Below are 26471 nucleotides of genomic sequence, written 5' to 3' on the forward strand. Positions count from 1 at the left end.
CTCTCTCTCTCTCTTTTTTTTTTCTTTTGCTTGTTTGTTCTGTTTCTTAAATTCCACATATGAGTGAAATTCATCTTTGTCTGACTGCCTTAGGAATATTATTCATCCATTAAAAAAATGAAATCTTGCCATTTGCAACAACATGGATGGAGCTAGAGAATAAGTGCTAAGCAAAATAAGTCAATCCATTTCTTTTTTATGGTTATCACCACTTTTCAAATGGAAAAACTGAACTCAAAAAGGCTAAGTAACTCAGGCCATTAAGATGCCATAGCCAGTAAGATATGGAATGGAGATGGACTCAATCCTGGCTGTTTGACTCCAGATCCATGTTTTCTAACCTCTATGCTATTCTGTCTCTCAAAAGCTCTACATGAGAGCTTGGCTGGAATGTTCTAAGACTAAGGAAACCAGTGTGGTTGGAACAGTGAATAAAGGGAGAGCAATTGGAGAGAGAGATCAATAGAAGAATTGAGGCCAAATTGTGGAGGGCTTTCTCGGTCATTGTAAGAATTTGAACTCTTACTCTACATGAGATGGGAAGACTTCCAGAAGGGGTGGTGAGGTGATCTCTAAGGATCTTATAAGGATCACACTAAATACTGCATTTAGAAGAAAATTAAACTTTGAGTTTTTATACTTTTTTGCTTGAAAGTAGCAATGGCCAAAAAAAAATGTATACAAGTATTACAAAGCTGGGTTGAGTGGCCCTTTAATAGCCATGAACAGAATGTCCAGTAGAAAGTATTTTGTGATCAGCAAGGAAATAAAATATTAGTGGGAGTGGCCAGTGATCAATACAATTTTGATGAAGTCAGATGGGAAAAAGAAGCAAAATTATAATAACATTTTGTCTTGGAAAATTATTCTAAAGGCATTTACAGTAGAGTTTATGAGTTGTGACATAAGGAAGAATCGAATTTTAATGTCAACACTGTGAAAGGATCAGTAGAAAGTCAAGTTGACCTTGACAATGAGATGATAAGGAAAATATAGTTATCATCCAATAAATGGAGTTAAAAATAACACATTAAGCCATCATTAACTGCAATAGCTAGAGAAGTTGAAGGGTTTTGACATCTGGAGCAGGAAAGAGAAAATGGTTTATTTAGATGCATCAATTAGATAAACTTGAGTAGTAATGATCCACTTACATATTCAACATAAGAGTAAAGACAGAGACAATAGAGCAATATCACTGTAAAACCAAAGTCAGAGATAGAGATGGCTACCACTTGGAAGGACAAGAGGGAAAGAAGTTGTATGATATTTATTTAAAAAGATTAGTACTGATGCTTTTCACAGTTGAGCAAGGTATTGAGGGAAAATGTCTGGCAATATTTTTCCTTATAAATATACTGTCACAAAGGCAATTCTGAAATATCAGATGGGGTACTTGGATGGAAACCCTCACTCAAACTTAATTTATAAGCATGATTTCAGGCACAACATATAACCAAAAAGGCTTCGTGTTTAGATCTCTACCCCCCTCACTTTTGTAAATAATTTCTATCTCCATCATAGAGCTATACCAAATGGAAATGTCTCTCTTTGGCATCTTGAATTTTTCATTCCTCCTTCCCAAGATATAAAGAGAATAAGATCTAATGCTCTAGCCTTGTTATCAAGAGAACAATGAGTTTAAAAGCTTCAATACACTGCAAAGAGTTGATATTATTAAATTCTGTTCACCACATTGATAATTCAAACAACTGAATACATGTTGCCTAAAGAGAGTTTTACATTTTCTGTTCAATCCTTCTTATGGAGGAAACAATACTCTGCGACCTAGAAAACCCACTATCTCTCCCACAAACCATAAATGCATCTCCAAGTTATCTTGTCCTACAAGCCTCACTCAACATAGAACTATGCTGTCTCTAGGATACATGGAATTTCTACCTTTAACAAAGACTCCTGTCTGCTCAAAGAATAAGGGCTTAACAAGTTATTTCCAAAATTCTGCAACTCTTAGGAGACTATCTGAGCAGGAAAACTGAAAATTTGCTCTTCTAAGCCTTGCACGTGCACCATGAAATGAATGGATGCTTTTTCTTTAACTAAATTGTAATTTTACCTTATTTTAATAGCAGGAATGGCAGCAAGTCCATATATTCCTCAATTTCACTCATCTAATATAATGTCCAAAAATAATATGCAAAGTCTAGAGCCAGTCTCTGAAACACTGAGACCTGGATCTAGGAGTTGGTGGTGGTGAAGTAAGTACCTTCACTCTCCTCCAATTTTCCTTGGGTGAGGGAATATGGATCCTCCAGCATTTTCAACTCCAAGATAATCTTTCTGAGAAGCTCAACCTCTCATCCTTTCAGAATGGGCCTAAGAAAATGCTTTTATTATATAGGCTTATTATTAGTAAAGTTGTCTCAGAGATGAGCAATTCTAAAAGAATTATTCCTGAGACTGCCAGAAAACAGATATGGGTGCTAAAATTATCCAAATGAGGAATAGAAAAAATAGTGAAAGGGAATAAAGGGGAAAGGAGAGAAAATGAGTGGGAAAAATCAGAGAGGGTGACAGAACATGAGAGACTCCTAACTCTGGGAAACGAACAAGGGGTGGTGGAAGGGGAGGTGGGCGGGGGGTGACTGGGTGACGGGCACTGAGGGGGGCACTTGACAGGATGAGCACTGGGTGTTACGCTATATGTTGGCAAATCGAACTCCAATAAAAAAAATATAATAAATAAATAAATAAATGTATCCAAATGATAGATTGCCTAATGCCATTGGGAAACCTTCCATAAACAAGATTAGAATGTACACATAAGGCAGCCCGGGTGGCTCAGCGGTTTAGCGCCGCCTTCAACCCAGGGTGTGATCCTGGAGACCCGGAATCGAGTCCCACGTCGGGCTCCCTGCTCAGTCTGCTTCTCCCTCTGCCTGTGTCTCTGCCTCTCTCTCTCTCTGTCTCATGAATAAATAAATAAAATCTTTTTTTAAAAAAGTGGAATGCATCTGCGTTAAAAAAAAAAAATGTGCACATAAACACATCAGGCCACGTAAATGTAATGGTCTGCTTGTTGGATCATGATTCTTAAGTATGCTGGTTTATGGGATCGTTACAACAGTGAGGGAAGTTTAAGGACCAAATCAAATCACATTTAAATATTTTTCTTTAAGGTACAGACATGCTGAAAAGAAAAAGAGGCAGCATTTAGTACCTTTTGTTTTCTCAACTCGGTTTCCCAGTAATACTCTAATGTCCATAAGTGCATATATTGATTCTCACTTGAGAAAAGACGTTTCGGGCAGCCCCGGTGGCTCAGCGGTTTAGCGCCGACTTCAGTCCAGGGTGTGATCCTGGAGACCTGGGATCGAGTCCCACGTGGGGCTCCCTGCGTGGAGCCTGCTTCTCCCTCTGCCTGTGTCTCTGCCTCTCTCTCTCTCTCTCTCTCTCTCTCTCTCTCTCTCTCTCTCTCCTCTCTCTCTCTCTGTGCCTCTCATGAATAAATAAATAAAATCTTTAAAAAAAAAAAGATGTTTCATTTCCTTCCTCTCTGTTCTTCACATCTCTATCCTCCCCAGCTCATCAGGGGTGGCTGAAGTGGAAGTGACAGTCCCTGATACCATCACGGAGTGGAAGGCGGCCGCCTTCTGCCTGTCCAATGACACTGGACGTGGTCTCTCTCTTCCCGCCTCCCTCCAAGCCTTCCAGCCCTTCTTCTGGAGCTCACAATGCCCTACTCTGTGATCCTCAGAGAAGCCTTCACACTTAAGGCCACCATCTTCCACTACCTTTCCAAATGCATCTGGGTAAAGAAAACAAGGGAGGTTTGAAAGAGTGGATAGAATCAAGACTTCTTTGGTCAGGCAGCTCCTGATTGTTTTCAAGACTGTGGATAATTCTGGGAATTCTGCGTTAGCCCTGCTTGTGCTAAGCAAGGCAGGACAGGATCAGAAAGATCACACAATGACGTTTAAGCCACAGGTACTGAAATCATGGATCTCCAAATCACATGCTTTTTTAAAAAAAAAATTTCCTGAATCCTCTAGCATGGGATAGGCTTTTTACCAGGAAAAATCTTGATGCCGACACAAACTAAGTTTTCTTAATTCCATGAGTGCCATTCTTAAAGTTCTCCCACAATATGCTTATAATTTCTCTATTTTTTTGTAAATAATGGCAGAGGGGTTTGGGGGGGGGGTAAAGATTTTATTTATTCATGAGAGACACACACACAGAGAGAGACAGAGACATAGATGGAGGGAGAAGCGGGCTCCCTGCAGGGAGCCCGATGTGGGACTTGATCTCCGGATCCCGGGATCACAACCTGAGCCAAAGGCAGACACTCAACCACTGAGCCACCCGGGTGCCCCAGAGTTTTGTATATAGATTATCCCCTTTGTAACACAAAATCCTCGAGGTCAGGAAATTCCCACATACTCTTCATAATTTGCTATGCCTTGTACATAGTAGACATGTGATATATGTTGCAAGAAGTGGGAAAAGGTAAGAAGGAAGAAAATCCACAAGAAGGGTAGGAGCCAACAAGCAGAAACCAGTAGCTGGTGCCCCCAAGGGCAATATACCATTGCTGCTTTTCTCTCCTACCCACTGCTGCCACATGTGCAGGTTTCTCCAATTTACCCTGAAGAAAAGACCAGATCCTCCCAGTAAGTTAATCATCTTTGATTTGTATAATCGCCACACTCATACTTCCACAAAGCATGCATGAACTTAAGGTGACATCATTTTCCAAATTCCAATTTAGTGTAGCATCTCATATGTGGCCCCAATTCTGTGCATGCATTGTCTCTCCCTATCCTGATAATCTCTCTCCCCATGCCTCACTTGCGAATGATAGGTCAGTGGAACTGAAAGTTTCTTTAGCCTTCCCACAATCCCAAAATGAAAAGAGAAGAGAGTCTTATTACATCTGTGCAAATGAGCAGGAAACCCTGTCTTGGACGATAACTCCTAAAGCTCTGGGTGAGTTCTCGGATCAACAGGGGTGGTTGATATCTGAACTAGTGTTACATCATATTCACTTTTTTGCTTCCCACAAATATAGTTCATAAAGTGAGGGGTTTTTTTTCTCCTTTTGATTTCTATGCACAATGGTCTCCTCCCACTACTCCCACTGCACCTGGGCCCCACAATCACTGTGCTTGGACACTGATTACTCAGTGTACATTAGCCTTGAGGGTCTTTTTCAGCTTTATTTCCTATTCTATCCAGCAGTAAGGTTAAAGTGCAGCCCTTCAGATGACTACAGAGCACAAAGCCATTTTCAACTATTGGGGATGGCTTAGATTGCTATCAACATGGAAGCTCATTTTTTTCTACGTTCTCTGTTTTAGGGAATGTGAACTTTTCAGGAAGTGCAGAGGCAGTGCAGTTCCTAGCACTGTGTGGAAATGAGGTTGCTGAGGTCCTTGAGATTGGGAGAAAAGACATGTTGTGGAGGTAAGTTGGTGGAGGTAAGTCGGTCAAGACCACTTCACTATTTTTCTGAGACTCTAAGAATAGTAACAATGAAAAGCAGTATGGCCATATTCCTGAGATAAAAAAGAATAATTAATACCATACTCCCACAATTCACCTGATAAGACAGATGGAATTTCTTGTCCTAAAAGTATTATAGTAAACTTTTTTAGCTAACCTTTTTAGCTTATCATAAATACTTTTTCTCACAAATTATTTCAGAGCTATTCCCTTTTCCTGACCTCTCCATCTCTTCTAAGATCCATTTATTTCTTACACCGTTTACCATTGATTCTTTTTCTTTATTATCCCTCATTTTCTCCTCTACTGATCTCCATGGTTCTTCAGAGTTTTATGGATTTATAATAATTTGATAATAAGTAGGGTGTTAAGGTCGTTTAGTGTAAGCCCCACCCTTCAAATGAATCTGTGATTGTCCTTCAAAAACCTGGACATTTATCCCTTTTCTCCTTTTTCTTTTTTCAGCAGAGCCTGAAGGTATTGAGCAAGAAAAGACTTTCAACTCTATGACCTACACTTCAGGTAAGAGTTCATCTTCATAATCATAGTGAGAATAATGCCCCACAGGGATATATATGTCAAGTTACAATACATGTCCATACATTTTGTCTCCCTTATTTTTAGAATGTTCCCTTAAATTTGGCATTGAAATAAGTATTTCTTTATATGCATTTTACAGAAGAGGACACTGAGCACAAGAGAGTGCATTAATGTGGCTTAGGGGTGCAGACAAGACTAGTGCTGGGGCTTGCTCAGTTCACATTTAGCTTTTATCTCCACAGCCCAGTGGCTGCTCATGAATCAGTCAGGACATAGTAGCTTAGAGTGTCATAATTTAGGTAGAAAGAGAGCAGAATCATTGATAAGTTTGAATGACCGTAATATTCTCTAAAATAATGATAAAACATGGGGCATTTTGTACTCATCTTCCTGCAAAAATGTTTCATGGCAAAAAAAAAACTTACCACTTTACATTAGGATTTTATCATATCATTAAGAAATAGCTCTTGCAAAAAAAAAGAGAAAGAAAGAAAGAAATAGCTGTTGCTTCTAAATTACATTACCACATTAGTATTAGTTCCTCCATATTCTGTCATATTCAGTTCCTCCATTCCTGTCATATACCTCCATAGTGTATATGACACTGTTTTTGTCATTTGAGAAGGACCAATTTAGGGTATAAAATCAGAGAACAAATAACTGGAGAATTATATAAACAAATTAAAGACCTATATGCCCCCCACCAGTTCCCAGGCCTCTTTTAGAAAGCCACCATGTACAGCTTCACAGAACATAATAAAGCGAGAGGGGAAAGGACTTTAGAAGCCATACAGTACCAAGAAGAGCTGGAAAATTAAAAGTAATCTCATCAGACATCTTAAAAGCCATCTACGAAAAGCACACAGCAAATATCATTCTCAGTGGGGAAGCACTGGGAGCCTTTCCCCTAAGATCAGGAACAAGACAGGGATGTCCACTCTCACCACTGCTATTCAACATAGTACTGGAAGTCCTCGCCTCAGCAATCAGACAACAAAAAGACATTAAAGGCATTCAAATTGGCAAAGAAGAAGTCAAACTCTCCCTCTTCGCCGATGACATGATACTCTACATAGAAAACCCAAAAGACTCCACCCCAAGATTGCTAGAACTCATACAGCAATTTGGTAGCGTGGCAGGATACAAAATCAATGCCCAGAAATCAATGGCATTTCTATACACTAACAATGAGACTGAAGAAAGAGAAATTAAGGAGTCAATCCCATTTACAATTGCACCCAAAAGCATAAGATACCTAGGAATAAACCTAACCAAAGAGGTAAAGGATCTATACCTTAAAACTATAGAACACTTCTGAAAGAAATTGAGGAAGACACAAAGAGATGGAAAAATATTCCATGCTCATGGATTGGCAGAATTAATATTGTGAAAATGTCAATGTTACCCAGGGCAATCTACACGTTTAATGCAATCCCTATCAAAATACCATGGACTTTCTTCAGAGAGTTAGAACAAATTATTTTTAGATTTGTGTGGAATCAGAAAAGACCCCGAATAGCCTGGGGAATTTAAAAAAAAAAAACCATAGCTGGGGGCATAACAATGCCAGATTTCAGGTTGTACTACAAAGCTGTGGTCATCAAGACAGTATGGTACTGGCACAAAAACGGACACATAGATCAATGGAACAGAATAGAGAACCCAGAAGTGGACCCTGAACTTTATGGTCAACTAATATTCGATAAAGGAGGAAAGACTATCATTGGAAGAAAGACAGTCTTTTCAATATATGGTGCTGGGAAAATTGGACATCCACATGCAGAAGAATGAAACTAGACCACTCTCTTGCACCATACACAAAGATAAACTCAAAATGGATGAAATATCTAAATGTGAGACAAGATTCCATCAAAATCCTAGAGGAGAACACAGGCAACACACTTTTTGAACTTGGCCACAATAACTTCTTGCAAGATACATCCATGAAATCAAAAGTAACAAAAGCAAAAATGAACTATTGGGACTTCATCAAGATAAGAAGCTTTTGCACAGCAAAGGATACAGTCAACAAAACTAAAAGACAACCTACAGAATGGGACAAGATATTTGTAAATGACGTATCAGATAAAGGGCTAGTTTCCAAGATCTATAAAGAACTTATTAAACTCAACACCAAAGAAACAAACAACCCAATCATGAAATGGACAAAAGACATGAAGAGAAATCTCACAGAGGAACATAGACATGGCCAACAAGCACATGAGAAAATGCTCCGCATCACTGGCCATCAGGGAAATACAAATCAAAACCACAATGAGATACCACCTCACACCAGTGAGAATGGGGAAAATTAACAAGGCAGGAAACCACAAATGTTGGAGAGGATGCAGAGAAAAGGGAACCCTCTAACACTGTTGGTGGGAATGTGAACTGGTGCAGCCACTCTGGAAAACTGTGTGGAGGTTCCTCAAAGAGTTAAAAATAGACCTGCCCTACGACCCAACAATTGCACTGTTGGGGAATTCCCCCAAAGATTCAGATGCAATGAAACGCCGGGACACCTGCACCCCGATGTTTCTAGCAGCAATGTCCACAATAGCCAAACTGTGGAAGGAGCCTCGGTGTCCATTGAAAGATGAGTGGATAAAGAAGATGCGGTTTATGTATACAATGGAATATTACTCAGCCATTAGAAATGACAAATACCCACCATTTGCTTCAACGTGGATGGAACTGGAGGGTATTATGCTGAGTGAAGTAAGTCAATTGGAGAAGGACAAATGAATGTCCTCATTCATTTGGGGAATATAAATAATAGTGAAAGGGAATATAAAGGAAGGGAGAAGAAATCAGTGGGAAATATCAGGAAGGGAGACAGAACATAAAGACTCCTAACTCTGGGAAACGAACTAGGGGTGGTGGAAGGGGAGGAGGGCGGGGGTGGGGGGCAATGGGTGACGGGCACTGAGGGGGACACTTGACGGGATGAGCACTGGGTGTTATTCTGTAGGTTGGTAAATTGAACACCAGTAAAAATTAATTTATTAAAAAAAAAGTAATCTCATCAAAAGCCAAAGTCCTTATTCCTCAGACCCTGCATTCCTGAACTCCTTCATATTTAGCGGACATAATAATATTGCTAAATATAATCATAACAATAATAATACTGCTCACATGTATTGAGATTTAAGATGTTGCAGAGTCTGTTCTAATGCACATGTATTTTACATGCATTCTTCCACTGAATCATCACATGAGCAAGTTAGACTATGAGGAAGTTAAGTAACGTGTCCAAAGTACATAGATAGTAAGTGGCAGGGCTGGACCCAGGCAGGAGGGCTCACTACAGTACGTTGCTATAAGAGATGTTGCACTTTGATATGGGTTGTCTGTTTTCAAAGGTACTGAAATATCTGAGCAATTATCCCTGAAGCTCCCACCAAATGTGGTCAAAGAATCTGCCAGAGCCTCTTTCTCAGTTTCGGGTGAGTCATCTTGCACCAGGAAACTTGGGACAAAAGAGCAGTCATCATACATCTATATCTATATACATATATCTACATATCTGAAGGGGTTAAGATTTATTTATTTATTTGACAGAGAGAGAGAGAGAGAGTGTGTGTGTGTGTGTGTATGTGTGTGTGTGTGTGTGCAAGTAGGGGGAGGGGCAGAGAGAGACAATCTTCAAGCAGACTCCTCGCTGAGCACGGAGCCTGACTCTAGGCTCCACTTCACGACCCTGAGATTATGACCTGAGATGACACCAAAAGTCAGACATACAACTGACTGAGCCACCCAAGCACCCCAATACTTGTGTTTTAAATCTCCACTTATCGATAGCATCTATTTCTTTCAGGATTCTGGAAGTCTCACTGTCTAAATGTAAATTTCCTCTTGCCTAAATGATAGTGCCTGTGACTCTAAATATGAAAATAATTTGCCTTTAATAATGTTGGCTACTTAGGAGCTGACATCTAATTACTCTGACATCTAATCTTTCATATTCCCCAGGTGACATAATATGTCTGCTATGCAAAATATACAGAATCTCCTCCAGGTGCCCTGTGGCTGTGGAGAACAAAACATGGTCCTGCTTTCTCCTAATATGTATGTCTTGAACTATCTGAATGAAACCCAACAGTTGACTCCAGAGATCAAGTCCAAGGCCCTTGGTTATCTTATCAGTGGTGAGACAAAAGTTTACTTTGTTACTCTAATGAGACTTTTCCCGGTTTAACTTGAATTGTATTACCAGTATTAAGCTAATAATGGCGATTTTTGTGGAAATGACAATTTTCCAACCATTTAATAGATGTTATATTGTGACATATCTGTAATATTCCTCAAACTATGTCAGATCCTATGCACAGAAGACCATACAGTGTCTGTGGCTTCTGGATGCATCAGCCTGCACCTATGGGTGGCCTGCCTTTCTATATAACATTTCTTGACTAGTTGAATCTTTCATTCCAGGTTACCAGAGACAGCTGAACTACAAACACCAAGATAGTTCCTATAGCACCTTTGGGGAGCAATACGGCAGGAATCAGGGTAACACTTGGTGAGAAAAGAAAATCTATTCTGAGATTTGACCATGAGTTCACAGCATGTACATATATTAGTCTTTTTACTTCTTTAAACAATCCTGTGAAGTGAGAGCTATTCACTTCATTTTACAAAGGAGAAAACCACATTCAGCATGGATTAATATTTACGTCTCTGGTATAAACAATTAATAATCAACTTGGAAGTTGATTCATTTTATATCTAATACACCAAGCATCTTTTCTTTCTCATGTTGCTAAGAGACCATTGTAAGTTTGTGATTTTCCCTCTCAAGCACTTGAAAGTGCTAAAAACAGGCTAGAAAAACTGAGTGTACTTTATTACCTTCTACTAAATGACAATGTGTGTGTCTGTCTCTCTCTGTTTATCCATCCGTCTGTCCATCTGTCTGGTTTCTGTTTGTCCACCCATCTATCCCATCTATCTGCCTGACCACCCATCTGCTCATCTACCTCTCTGTTTATCTATCTGTCTGAATAAGTCTGACCACACAGGAAAACAAGAGGAAATCAGTGGGACACCTGGGTGGCTCAGCAGTTAAGCATCTGACTTCCAGCTCAGGGCATGATCCTGGAGTCCCGGGATCAAGTCCCACATCGGGCTCCCTGCATGGAGCCTGCCTTTCCCTCTGCCTGTGTCTCTGCCTCTGTGTGTGTGTGTGTGTGTGTGTGTGTGTGTGTGTGTGTGTCTCATGAATAAATAAATAAAATCTTTAAAAAAAAATTTTTTAGAAGAGGAAATCAGTGACCTAGGAAGTGGTGGAGGAGCTAGGTGATGTGGAGGGAAATATTTACTGAAACAAGACATTAAAAGGAGTTAGTTCATTAGAGCATTAGCTGCAAAAGAGAAGATAAGAAACCTGTGAAAAGAAGAAAGACAGGAAGCGCAAGATGTGAGAGCAAATATCATAACCACCTACAACACTGGAAGACACGTGAATCTCTAAAGTGACACAGAAATGCTTTAGAATGCATTACCAGTAGGTAATGCATTTAACATGTTGTAGCTAAACAAAAAGGATATGGAAGCTGCCAGGTTAACAGAAAAAGTCTCCAAACTCTTAGTAATAGCTCACTGACTCTCATGAGGGTACACTGGGGGGAGAAGGAATCTATGTGTGCAAAAGAGAGTGTTAGAGTGCTGCATGGAAAACAGCACACCATGCTTCCTCACCCTTCAGGCTCACAGCCTTTGTACTGAAAACTTTTGCCCAGGCTTGAACCTACATCTTTATCCATGAACCGCACATCGCCCAAGCCCTTGCCTGGCTCTCCCAAAGGCTGAAGGACAATGGCTGTTTCAGAAGTTCCGAGTCTCTGCTCAACAATGCCATTAAGTTTAGGTGTTCTGAGTACTTATCCTGAACCTCGTGATACACCGATTCTAACATTCCTCCAAAAATGAGGAGAAAAAGAAGGCACAGAGAAATTGCAAAGATGAAGTCCAGTAGTGTGAGAGGGCATCGGGGAAAGACTATAATATTAAACCCAAAAAGTATAGAGGAGAAAGAAATGGTGCTTTGCATGAGGATGTTATTTTGCTTGATAGGGACAGATACTGAGGAGGGTCTCCATGAAACAACAGAAGAGAATATATTAAAATCTGAGAGTAGAGTGAATAAAAATTTCTTCTTATCTCTCTCTCCACAAGGAAAAGTAGAAGACGAAGTGGTCCTCTCTGCCTATATTACCATTGCTTTTCTGAAGATTCCTCTTCTGGACACTGTAAGGTTCGCTGTCAGTGTAAGGTTCATCTCAGCCCCAATTCCTACCATGGAAACCACAGGCCTGATGTCTGGAACACACCCTACTAAAAGTCAAGTCTCAACTTTCCTTTTGCTCAATGCTGAGGCATTTCTCAGCTAGATGAGCTCTTTGGTTAATTGAATAAGGGGAACTTATACTTGCCTGGCCATGCCCTTGGACTAGGTACCAAAACTAATCCTAAAAACACAGGCTCATTAGCCTTATTCTTTTAAGGCTTAACTATAAAACTAAGAGTTGTAAAATATTTTTTCGATTTCAATATTGTGGATATCTGGCTGTCTCCCTGGCTGGTTGGCAACCATGAATAACATCTGCCGAGCAATACCCAACGCAAGGTTTGCTCCATCCTCTACTTACCCTAGTTTGACATCGTGTCCTCTTTGTCTTTGCAGCACACTGTTATCTGCAATGCCCTGTTCTGCCTAGAGACCACCTAGAACACAGCAAAAGAGGGGACACATGGGAGCCATAGCTCTACCAAGACGCTGTTGGCCTATGCTTTTGCCCTAGTAGGAAACCAAGATAAGAAAAGAGAAATACAAAAAAAAAGAAAAGAGAAATACTGAAGTCTCTTGATGAGGAAGCTGTGAAAGAAGGTGAAAGCAAATGGTCAAAAAAATTTCCCCTTTCACTTAACACTGATACTACAAAAAGAGAGGAGCTATATTCCTACTGAAAGTAACAAGCGTCATCCGAATTCCTTAGCCAGCTCATATATTGTGAAATCAGAGCGCCTCTTATAAAAATGTCTCCTTGAGTGCCTGGGTAGCTTAGTCATTTAAGCCTCCAACTCTTGATTTCAGTTCAGGTTTGTGGAATGAAGCCCCATGTTGGATACTCTGCTCAGCAGCGAGTCAGCTTGAGATTCTCCTTCTCCCTTTGCCCCTTCCCCCCTAATGCTCTCACTCTCTCAAATAAATAAATAAAATCTTTTTTTTTTAATATCTTCTGTGTGATTTCATATGTTATGCAGAGTGTAACATAATAGACAATGCTGCAAGTAAATTATGGAATTATATTCCTAACTACTACATATATATATCTCACATATCTGTCTCCCTACTTGGATAAAAAGAGGCACGATCAAAAATCATACTAAAGGAAGTGCAATAACATTCTCAAAGTGTTTTTATCTCTATTTGCCAGAGATTATCATAAAAGTCCTCTGAGATCAATAGATGGATTTTATATTCCAATTTATCCTTCAGTTTCCAGGAAATATCTCAAGCAATAAGGGAACTCTCTGTTGCTTTCTCTTCCTGATTCAATTAAAATAAAATTTGAGAGACTGATAAGGATGCTCTAGGCTTCCGCCTCCAAGCATTGAACATTCTTCAACTTATCCCCATAGGAGTAAACCAACATTAGCATGGAAATGTTACTGAATTTGCAGGGCTTATGACAGAGAGGACATTACTTCATCTCTGTATTATATTCAACTCTATATGATACAAATGTGTATTCAGTATCATCAACTTATAATAGGATTCTCTCCTTTTTCTCACCCTTAAGATAATTCAGTCCACTGGGAGTGACCTCAGAAACCTAGGGCACCAGTGGAGCATTTTTACCAACCCCGGGCTCCCTCAGCTGAGGTGGAGATGATGTCCTATGTGCTCCTTGCTTACCTCATGGCCCAGCCTGCCCTGACCTCAGAGGAGCTGACTTCTGCCTCGCGCATCATGAAGTGGATCACCAAACAACAGAATTCCCAGGAGGGCTTCTCCTTCACCTAGGTCTCCTCCAGATTCACTTAGCACACAGGAAGCTTGAAAATACAATCGTTAACAAGGAAAAGAGAAAAGACCGTTAAATCTTGGGATAATTATTTAGGGATATTTGAGGACCGTGGAAATATGAAAAGATCTAAGACATTCCCCAAAATTTTTCCCTAAGCACTATGTTAACATCATATACATTTGGCTACTTACCATAAGCTTCATTCCTCTATAAAGCTTATACACATAGGTCATTGGCCACACTCTAGGGTCTTTGAATATTAGTGCTCTTGACATTTTGGGCCAGATAATTACTGTTCTTGTGGGGCTGTCCTGGACCTTTAAGATGTATCACCACTCATAGCCAGTTTATCTCACTCTTCTGTATACATTAACAACAGTACTCTTTTTCCCAACTTGCTAATTTTCAACCCAATCTGTGAAAGATGTAATGAAGAGGACTGTTGATGAGAAAGATCAGGCTGCAACTTCTCAATAGATAGAATTGTCCCTTAGGACAAAACCAATATAAGGGAAAATAAATGGTGAGGCTAATTGGCATCAATAATCTTGTATTTCATTTTCAGAAACTGTAGCATAACTTTGATGATGCCTGAAAGGCAGAGAAAAAGGAAAAACTATGAAAGGGGTATAATTCAGGGGGAAAAAAAGCCAGTGTCCCCTTGTGGTAACCAACACAGACTTTGGGGGGAAATCCCTGCTTCCAAAACTTACTCTGTGGGGGTGGGTGGGCCCTCCACTCATCTCTTCCTGAGCCACAGTAGTGGCTTTCCAGGCCTTGTCCCGATATGGAACACCCACATTCACCAGGACTGGGAAAGCTGCACAGGTAACCATTCAGAATTCCTGACATTTGTTACAAATTTCCAAGTGGATGACAACAACCTCTTGTTATTGCATCAGGTCTCATTGCCAGAGCTGCCTGGGGAATATGTTGCAACAGTGGCTGGGGACAGATGTGTGTATCTTCAGGTGAGACTCCAGTTATGTTGGAAATTTTAACCTCACCAAATGAAAGGGGAGCTCTGATCTCTCCATCCTGGACACGTGAAGGGCAAATCAAGAGAACTTGAATGATGGAACAGTGAGGAGTCCCAGGTAAAGAGAGCAACTGATGATGTGCTTGGTGTTCCACAGACACCATGAAATACAATATTTTTCCAGAGAAGGAGGACTACCCATTTGCCTTGAAGATGCAGACTGTACCCCATACTTGTGATGGACCCAAAGTTCACACCAGCTTCTAGATCTCACTGAATGTCAGGTAAGACTTCTGATTGAATCATCTAATCCTCAGTTTAAATGTTACCTGGAACCTTCAGTAATTAATAATATATTTGGAAGCTATGCTATTTGGCGAATATAATTTAAAATTGATATATCTACTAATGAAGTTGGCCCTTGTATCATTACAAAGTGATCCTTTTCTCTAGCAATTTTTTTTGTTTTAAAGTTACAGTAATACTTTTTTTTAAGATTTTGTTTATTTATTCATGAGAAACACAGAGAAAATCAGAGACATAGGCAGAGGGAGAAGCAAGTTCCCCATGGGGTCTCAATCCCAGGACCCTGGGATCATGACCTGAGCCAAAGGCAGATGCTCAACCACTGAGCCACCCACATGCCCCTCAGTAATACTTTTGAAGCATTTAAAAGCAAAGTCTGGTCTCAAACTGTCAAATAAAAATGTATACTGTTCAAAAAAAATGTATATTATTCAAACGTTCTAATAAATTCCTACTTTTACACTACTTTTTGTTCAACTCACTGCTGAAGAATAAATTACTTTCCACAGAGATTTATGCTTTAGGTTGAAGTAAGTCTTCCTTACCTTTTCTGAATAATTAAATTCTCTTTTATTATTTTTCTAATCAAATACATAAATAGCAAATGTTAATCATAAATAGAAGTATAAATTAAATATAAAAATATAGAAATTGCCTTATAATAACCCATCAAAAACTTATAGGATTTTTGGGCATCTGGGTGGCTCAATCAGATGAGCATTAGATCTTGGTTCAGGTCATGATCTTGCAGTTGTGATATCCAGCCCTGCGTCAGGCTCTGCACTCAGCACAGGGACCATTTCAAATTCTCTCTCCCTCTGCCCCTCCCCCTGCTCACACATGTGCTCTCTCTCCCTCTAAAATAATAAATAAATAAATACATACATACATACATACATACATAAAATCTTTAATAAAAACAAAACAAAACAAAACACAGGGCACTTGGGTGGCTCAGTCAGTTAAGCGTCTGCCTTCAGCTCAGGTCATGATTCCAGAGTCCTGGGATTGAGTCCCAAATGTGACTCCCTGCTCAGCTGGGAGTCTGCTTCTCCCTCTACCCCTCCCCCTTGCTTGCACACTCTCTCTCTCTCAAATAAATAAATAAAAATCTTTTAAAAAAAAACACTTATAGGAATCCTAAGAAAACATAGCAGCATATGATACTATGTATCTACTACTAATGATATTGATATTGTAAAACAAATGGTATTTCAGACAACCAACCAAATTAGTAAACATCAATTTATTCAAAGTATAAAGTGTTAAGAGCCTATCTGATCTCACAACACTTTGGAGACTCTCTGGAGACATGCTACATTCAAGTTAACTCAAAATAGAAAAGTAATACCTACAAAATAACAAATGTATAGTATAAATGGAGTGTCCCCAAACTGGGAGTGTGTTAATGAATGCAGATTGCCAAGCTCCATTCCCAAAGATTCTGATTTTTGGGACTTAAATATCTGTGATTGTAATAAGCCATAGATCTGATGTATATTCAGGGTTCCAAACATCAATGTCCTACATGTCCAGGTAACACAGATTTCTAGGAGTTATAATGTTACAGAAAACTTCATGAAGATAGGCAGATTTATGGTTGGTCTTGAGGAGGGGCCTGGCTTAGTTTCACATACAAAGCCCTTACTCCCTTTTCCTTTGACACTACAGTTACATGGGGAGTTGTCCCACTTCCAGTATGGTGATTGTTGATGCTGTCTGGTTTTATCCCCTTGAAACCAGTAAAAATGGTAGGTGTATTTTAAGCCTAACAGATCTCATATAAAAGGATGCTCTGTATATTCCAACTGAGACCATACCAATATCAAAGCCTTATCAATATCAGCCTGCCTCAAAAAATATTTTTCCCAAACCAAGAAAATTAAATTCAATAATTGTTTGTCTCTAAGCTGAGGGACTTGTGTGATACCAGAGAAACACAAGAGGAGTCCCTGTCCTTGAGACATTCACAGTCTAGCTGGGGACTTAAAGCACACAGGCATGTAACTTTAGTTTACTATAACAATACTAGAAAGACTGGGACACCTGGGTGGCTCTGTGGTTGAGCATCTGCCTCCAGCTTGAGAGCTTGAGTCATGATCCCGGGGTCCCTGCGGAGCCCTCTGCCTATGTCTCTGCCTCTCTCGGTGTGTCTCTCATGAATAAATAAATAAAATCTTTTTTAAAAAAATACTAGAAAGACAGACTATGATTAAGTACCAAATTGACTGATATATCCTAAAAAATTTGACAATGATAAAATCAGTATGAACTAGAATCATCACAGATGCCAGAGGGTGCAGTGTGTTACCTGGATATTGAAGCATGGTAGAAATCCTGATCTGAAAATACCTGGCTTCCTTCTCTTCATAGAAAGTCAGGTGATTTTTTTTCACAGTCAAAACATGACAATTCTGAAGACTGTATCCAAATATGATTCCTCCCTCTCTCTCATCTTTTATATCTTTAATGTACCCTAGTTATTTAATCATGAAAATGATTTATAGGAGTCTTACCTCTGACATCATTGCAACTCTTACTACAATCTGCTCTCATTTTCTAGCTTTCAATTTTTCTGATTTTCCTCAGCTTGAAAGATCTAGCCATATGAGCAGGACAGAGGTAAGCAACAACCATGTCCTCATTTATGTAGAACAGGTAAGAGCTCTGACATTTTGGCTGAAACTATACATATTGGTGGTCTCTTAATGGGGTCTCTTCACTAGAAAATGAGTAATATGAGGAAAGCTGTAACTAATAGCATCCTTCCAGAAAATTCCTTTATTCTAAGAGAATAAAAAATCGCATTTTAGATCCATGGAATGTTCTGCTCTCTTTAATTATGTTGAAATTGGAATGTATTTCCATAAATTTCAAGTAGAAAACAATAGAACAAAAGGTTGATTGTATCTGTTAATTTTAAAAACCTTCCCCAAAATAATCAATATACCACAGTGGTTAGTTAATGATAGTGTAAACATTCTAATATATCACTATATAAGATAAAATAAAATATAGACCTCATGAGTATCTTCAAATCTGACTAGAAAGCAAAGAGAATGTTTTACATAAGCACACAAAAAGAATAGTTTGATAATTACAAAAGGTACAAAGACAAGTCTCTGCATCTTAGAAAATGTTCAGATGGACCCAGAGAGTTAATCTCATACAGAAGACTACAAGAAAATATGGATTGTCTCAATTGTTTAGGAGAAAATCTGGGGAATTTTGTTCATGGTAAAGTGTTTCCAAAGTTGTATTTAAAACCCATCCTGGGGGCACCTGGGTGGCTCAGTGGTTGAGCATCTATCTGCCTTTGGCTTAGGCTGCAAACCCAGGGTTCTGGGATTGAGTCCCACATCAGGCTCCCCGCAGGAGCTTGCTTCTCCCTATGCCTATGACTCTGCCTCTCTCTGTGTGTCTCTCATGAATAAATAAATAAAATCTTTTTTAAAAATAAAGTAAAAATAAATGAAACCCATCCTGGGGGCCCCTGGGTGGCTGAGATGGTTAAGAACCCAACCCTTGATTTTTGGCTTAAGACATGATATCAGGGTTGAAATTGAGCTCCACATCAGGCTCTGTGCTCAGTGGGGAGTCTGCTTGGGATTGTCCCTCTTCATCTGCCCCTTCCCTTGCTCATGTGCTCGCGAGCTCTCTCTCCCAAATAAATAAATATTTTTAAAAAATAAAAAATAAAACCCATCTTGTCATTTATAAATGCTAACCTAAAAGACACCAGGTGCATAAGAATCAGAGAACAATAAAGAGTATAATTTACTCAAGGAAGAAGGAAGGAGGTTTTCAAGCCTCTTCATTACTCCCACTTTGTCTTTTAGGTAACAAATTAGACACTCAGCTTTTCCTTCACGGTTCTGCAAGACATCCCAGTAAGAGACCTCAAGCCAGCAACTGTTAAAGTCTACAATTACTATGAGACAGATAAGTCAAAGGAAACTGAAACAGCTAAAGAATCTCAACCCAGAGCCAAGAAGTGGATTCTATTGTTACAGTAGATCCTAGCTTTAATCCATCAGTCAGTAGTACATCTATTTGTCTCTTTGCTCAGAGATACATATTGTAGAAACTATTTATGTATACAATGGAATATTACTCAGCGATTAGAAACGACAAATACCCACCATTTGCTTCAACGTGGATGGAACTGGAGGGTATTATGCTGAGTGAAATAAGTCAATCGGAGAAGGACAAGCAGTGTATGTTCTCATTCATTTGGGGAATATAAATAATAGTGAAAGGGAATATAAAGGAAGGGAGAAGAAATGTTGAGAAATATCAGGAAGGGAGACAGAACATAAAGACTCCTAACTCGGGGAAACGAACTAGGGGTGGTGGAAGGGGGGAGGAGGGCGGGTGTTGGAGGGGAATGGGTGACGGGCACTGAGGTGGACACTTGACGGGATGAGCACTGGGTGTTTTTCTGTATGTTGGTAAATTGAACACCAATAAAAATTAATTTAAAAAAAAAAAAAAGAAACTATTAACAGAACAGATTTATCAATATCTACTGAGTCAGAAATTGAGAAATTGAAAAAGATATTGAGTCCAGCTCTCAAATAGTTTAGAGACATAGAGAATGTAATACACTTAAAAAGATAAGGAGGAAAAGCAGTTTATGAAAAATGAATGTTAAGAGATATTTTAACTATCCTGTTCAGCACTTGTGTATTTACACAGTTTTGACAATCCTAATATGATGTACATTTCTTCAAAAGTAAAGTAAACAAACTTAATATGGGCTCCAATTTATAGATTTATTAATTTTTTTGTCTCCTTTCATTCAACAATTCTTTCAGATGAGCCTGCCATTGCTGAGTACATCACTCCCTGCAGCGTAGGTAAGAGATCACATGCCAGGACAATCATCATTCCACATTAACTACGCTCCTGAAACTTTCTCCTAAATTTAAAATTCTCTATAAGTCTTTTCCTAGATCCAAGACAGTTCATAGGACACGTTCTCACACAAAGAGAAAGCTATGGCGAAGAGCACTTATTCTGTAGGTGGACTCTGACCTCAGATGTTCACACCTTTACGAGTAAAGTCAATAAGTTTTGCTTGTTTGTTGGTAGGATAGCTATCGCAAATAGGCAACATTTTACATCACAACTAATTCGTTTCCTTCAACCCAAGGGTCAGCTAATTTTAATACTCTTGCCAAATGTAGCCAACCTCTATTTTTGTAAATGCAGCTTTTATTGAAACAGAGCCATACTCATTAAATTCTTTTCTATGGCTTCTTTCATAAGTTGAGTAGCTATGACATAAGTCACATGGCCTGCAACATCCAAAATACTTACCATATGGCCTTTAATGCCATATGCCAAACTCTGCTCTAGCCGGCTTGCTGCCCAGGCTCAACTGAGGGAGTATTCCTGAGGAAACCCCATAATCTTCCTATTTTTCTCTTTTCTCCATAGATGCAGAGCATGGCAATGTTGGAGAACCATATGTGGGCTACATATTTTGCTGGATTGCCTGTCCTGTACTTCTATTTAAAAGAAATGAAGGGCAGCCCAGGCAGCTCAGCAATTTAGCACTGCCTTCAGCCCAGGGCCTGATCCTAGAGACCCGGGATCGAGTCCCATGTTGTTGAATAAATATATGTTTCTGGTCAAGCTATCATTTGTCCAGTCGTTCACTTATAAAATGTTAATTACATGTTCACATAAAGAGTTGTATTATTTTAAATAATGTGAAGAACAAATGTATAACAAATCTGCTTATAGTTCAGCTGTGGATGTTACATATAAAGTCAAACAGGGATTAAATGGTGATAGTTTATATTCTGAGAGGCCTCAGGAAAAAAACTCATCCATTAGTCTAGGAAGCCTTTGCTTAGAGACAGATAAGTAAGTAGTACTGATTATTTGAAATATTGAAAACATTTGTCTTTGTCCCTAAGCTAAGACATCAAAAACAGACTTCATAAGAGACTAAAATGTGCTGGAGAAAGGCAATATTGTGCAATGGTTAAAGTCTAGACACTGAAGCCAGATTGCCTAGAGACAAATTCAGTTCCATCCATGTCTCACCAACTGAATAAGGAGGACAGTTAACCTCTCTGCTTCAGATTCCTCACAAAGAAATGGGAACAATAGAGTGACTTTTAGTTTTGACTAAAATGAAAAGTATATAACTTCCATTTTCATTCCACTGGTTAAAGCAAGTCATATGACCAAGCCAAACTTTAACGGGCTACTCAATCAGTATATTCTCACTTTCCCTCAGGGAAAAAAATCACAGGCCATGAGGGTCTGTCCTGGCATCAAACTGTGCCACCTTGGTGGAAGGTGATGAAAGCAAAGTAAAGATATTTCTCTTACACTCTTCGGTGCATCTATTCTTGGATTATCCCCCCAAGTGTGTTGTGATTTCCCCACTGGACTCCCCAACTCCCCAGGGTACTCTCATCCATAACTACTAAAATCAATTTTTGTGTAGGGTGATGGTGCAGAATTCTTACCTGATGATGTCCCCTCTCATTTTCAGCCCTACTGCAGGTTTCTTGCTGTCTTCAACATCCTTTAAATGGGTGACTGGGAAGAGGAAAGGAGGTAATTGGACTTACATTTTATTCAGAAGCCAAATTATCTTGCAGTTGCTGTCCCATTGGTGAAAGAATTCTCAATCTACAAACATTTTTGTGAAGGAAATTTATTTACTTTTTATTTTTAACTTATATGAGTCTTCTCTTCCTCCTTCCCTTCCCCACCTCTCCTCTCTTTCTCCCCTGCCCTGCATTCTTCCCCTCCTGCTCCTCCTTCTCCAAGGTCTCCACCTCCCCCTGCTCCTCCTTCTCCCCTTCTACCCCTCTTCTTCCACTAATCTTCCTCCTCCTCCTTTTTCTCAAGAAAATCTAATATGATGTAATTCTATATTTGCATAGCATTTTAAACATCTCAGAGACTTTTCTATATATCTCATATTATCTAAACCAGTTTGCAACTCATAATAAAATAACCTATCTAGGTCTTGAACACCAACAATTGCTAACATCACAAAGAGAGAAATAATTAGATATTAGGTGCTTATTGGGGGATGCATATAATATTTCCTAGGAAGTAGCACTCCCAAATAATAAAATCTAATTCTCTATTCCTGAGTAAAAGCTAAGAAGCTGTATGAAAAATCATTCTCCTTGGTCTTCTTCAGAATCAAAAACATATTTCAAAATGGAAAATTTAGAAGAAATCTTTAAAGATGACCCAAAAGATATGATCCCAAATGAATGTGGGAATTTTGTAAGAAACAAGAAGTTTCTCAATCACAGGGATTAGAAGGGAAAACAAGAGGAAAGACAGGAAGGCAGGTCAACTAGGAGTCTAAAAAATCCTCTCCTTAATCCAGACCACTTTTTTATTTCACCGTAGGTTTTCCAAAGAGAAGAGAATAAACTGCATTAGTCCCTTCTTTCAAATGATGCAGACAGTGCTATTTGTCACTATGAATTTTGAACCCTTTCTTATGAGGCCAGTATTGCTGATCCATTTATACATAACGAATGGGAGAGGTAATAAAAAGAGATTAACACATTTTTCCAACATTTCACTATTCCCAGAAAAAGAGGTTAAGTCTTTTAATGTTAGTGCTCTTTATTAAATCCTGGGATTAAAACTCCATATTTCTAGAATCATATTTCTGCTTGCACAAGCAAGAAGAATATATGAGTGGGCGGTAATGGCATTATCAAATATAGGCTAAAGAAGAAATTGGGGGGGAGGGTAAATTATCCACTCCTGTATAAGAAAATCATACATGGGAGTTTAGCACCAGAAGTCTTTGCATGTTTTTACCCAACAATGTGAGGTTATGGAGGTATATATATTAAAATGGAAATTACCAAAATAATAACTACACTGTTCTCCCCTTCCTTTATCTTTTCCTTTATCTTTTTTCAAAAAAAACATATATATATATATATATATATATATATATATATATATATATATACACACACACATATATACACATACCTGAACTGAAACTATACGTGCTCATTTCTCTTTTCCCAAAATATGTGAAATATTTCTCAGTTTCCCTGCTTCCTTTCCTGAATAACATGGAAAGATAACTTACTGAAAAATCAACTAGTGTTTTGTTTTCACTCCTAAAAAGGATTTAGGAAAAATGTGATCTATGCTGATGATAATCCCTTGTTTATCCCTCCGCTATTTCAAAAGTATAGCCAGACTCTTGTGTTCCTTTGCCTTAAGAATTGTCAGGGTCAGAAGCAGAGGTTACTTAAAGATAACTTTGTGAAAGCCCTGACTACTGAGCAAATTACTTACTCTAGGTGCTCCTGAAGAAGAGAAAGAAGTCTCTTGCAAGAAGGAAAGAGTTGCCATATACAATGCTATAAATGCTATAAATGTAACTGTCATCAGTTTCTTCCTTCCCTCTTTTTTGATAAGAACATTTAACATAAGATACTCTTTTAAGAAACTTTTTACAGACAGCCACATGTAGAAGAATGAAACTGGACCATTTTCTTACACCATACACAAAGATAAATTCAATATGGATGAAAGACCTAAATCTGAGACAGGAATCCATCAAAATCCTAGAGGAGGACACAGGTAGCAATCTCTGTGGTCTCAGCCACAGCAACTTCTTCCTAGACACATCTCCAAAGGCAAGGGAAACAAAGACAAAAATGAACTATTAGAACTTCATCAAGATAAAAAGCTTCTGCACAGCAAAGGAAACAGTCAACAAAACCAAAAGACAACTGACAGAATGAGAGAAGATATTTGCAAATGACATATCTGATAAAGGGCTAGTATTCAAAGTCTATAAAGAATTCATCAAACATATGCCCAACGAACAAATAATCCAATCAAGAAATGGGCAGAAGATAAAATAGACATTTCTCCATAGAAGATATACAAATGGCCAACAGACACATGAAAAAATGCTCAATATCATTGGGCATCAGGGAAATACAAATCAAGGGCAGCCCAAAGGCTCAGCGGTTTAGCACTGCCTTCAGCTCAGAGCATGATCCTGGGGACCCGGGATCGAGTCCCACATCGGGCTCCCTGCGTGGAGCCTGCTTCTCCCTCTGCCTGTGTCTCTGCCTCTCTCTCTCTCTCTCTCTCTCTCTCTCTCTGTGTGTGTGTGTGTGTGTGTGTGTCTCATGAATAAATAAATAAAATCTTTAAAAAAAAAAATACAAATCAAAACCACAGTGAGATACCACCTCACACCAATCAGAATGGCTAAAATTAACAAGCCAGGAAATGACAGATGTTGGCAAGGATGTGGAGAAAGGGAAACTCTCTTACACTATTGGTGGGAATGTAAGCTGGTGCAGACATGACAACAGTATGGGGGTCCCTCAAAAAATTAAAAATAGAGCTACCTTACAACCCAGCAATTGCACTACTAGGTATTTACCCAAAAGATACAAATGTAGTGATCCAAAGGGACACCTGCACCCCAGTGTTTATAGTGGTAACGTCCACAATAGCCAAACTATGGAAAAAGCCCAGATGTCCATCAACAGATGAATAGATAAAGAAGATGTGGAAAAAAAAAACAAAAAACAAAAAACAAAAAAAAAGAAGATGTGGTATACACACATACAATGAAATATTACTCAGCCATCAAAAAATGAAGTCTTACCATTTGCAATGATGTGGATGGAACTAGAGTGTATTATGCTAAGCAAAATAAATCAATGAGAGAAGGAAAATTATCATATCATTTCACTCATATGTGAAATTTAAGAAATAAAACAGAGGATCATAGGGGAAGGGAGGAAAAAGTAAAATAAGATGAAATCAGAGAGGGAGATAAACTATAAGAGACACTTAACTACAGGAAACAAACAGGGTTGCTGCAGTGGAGATGGGTGCGGGATGGGGTAACTGGGTAATGGGCATTAAGGAGGCATGTGATATAGTGAGTACTGGGTATTATATGCAACTGATGAATCACTGAACTCTACCTCTGAAACTAATAATACACTGTAAGTTAATTGATTGAATTAAAATAAAATAAAAAGAAACTTTAAACATACAATACAATATTGTTAACTATATGCGCTATACTATACAGATTTCTAAAGTTTATTCACCTTGGGTAAGTAAAACTATACACTCTTTTTTAAAAGATTATATTTATTTATTCATGAGAGACACAGAGAGAGAATCAGAGACATAGGCAGAGGGAGAAGCAGGCTCCCTGTAGGGAGCCAGATACGGGACTCGATGCCAGGACCTCAGGATCATGACCTGAGCCAAAGGCAGACGCTCAACCACTAAGCCACCCAGGTGTCCCTACACTATAAACTCTTTAACCAACATCTTTCTGATTCTTCATGCCCCTAACCCTTGGTAAGCACTATTCTACCCTCTACCTCTATGAGTTTCACTGTTTCTGATTTCTGATAAGACAATAGATTATTTGTTCTGTGTCTGGCTTATTTCCTTTAGCAGAATGTCTTTTTTTTTAAGATTTTATTTATTTATTCAAGAGAGACACAGAAAGAGGAAGATGAGCTACTAAAACTCTGTAGCTCTGTAATATAGTTTGAAATCAGAAAGGGTGATGCCTCCTGCTTTATTCTTCTTGCTCAAGATTGCTTTGTCTGTTCAGGCTTTACAATAGTTGAAGACATTAACAACCGTTTATCAGAAATGGACAGTTACAGCCGACAGAAAATCGGTTAGGATGTAGTTCAACTCAACAGCACCATCAGTTAACTGGATATAACTGACATCTAAAAATTACTTAATCCAAAATCGAAAGAAGAACGAACGAAAGAATGAAAGAATGAACGAACAAAAGAAAGAAAGAGGAAGACTAGGAAGGAAGGAGGGAAGAAGGGAGGAAGGAAGGAAGGAAGGAAGGAAGGAAGGAAGGAAGGAAGGAAGGAAGGAAGGAAGGAAGAATGGATCTGGGGGAAGGAGAAGGAGGGAAAAAGGAGGAGAATAGAAAGGAAAGGATCTAGATAGACACAGGTCTTATACTCTTCACGAAAATTAACTGAAAGTGCATCATAGACCTAAATGTAAAATACAAAACTATAAAAACCTAGAAGATAACACAGTAGAAAATCTGGGTGACCTTGGATATGGCGGTGACTTAAGACACAACAGCCAAGTCACAATCTATGAAA

The 26471-nt window shown here is 38.9% G+C and overlaps 1 pseudogene; it reads left to right on the plus strand.

Annotated features, from left to right (window-relative positions):
- LOC112917507 (pregnancy zone protein-like) overlaps positions 1-21877 on the plus strand; it is a 41834-nt pseudogene extending 19957 nt beyond the window's left edge.
- Positions 21878-26471: the final 4594 nt, after the last annotated feature.

The sequence above is a fragment of the Vulpes vulpes genome, chromosome 8 (assembly GCF_048418805.1).
Source record: "Vulpes vulpes isolate BD-2025 chromosome 8, VulVul3, whole genome shotgun sequence".
Classification (NCBI taxonomy): domain Eukaryota; kingdom Metazoa; phylum Chordata; class Mammalia; order Carnivora; family Canidae; genus Vulpes; species Vulpes vulpes.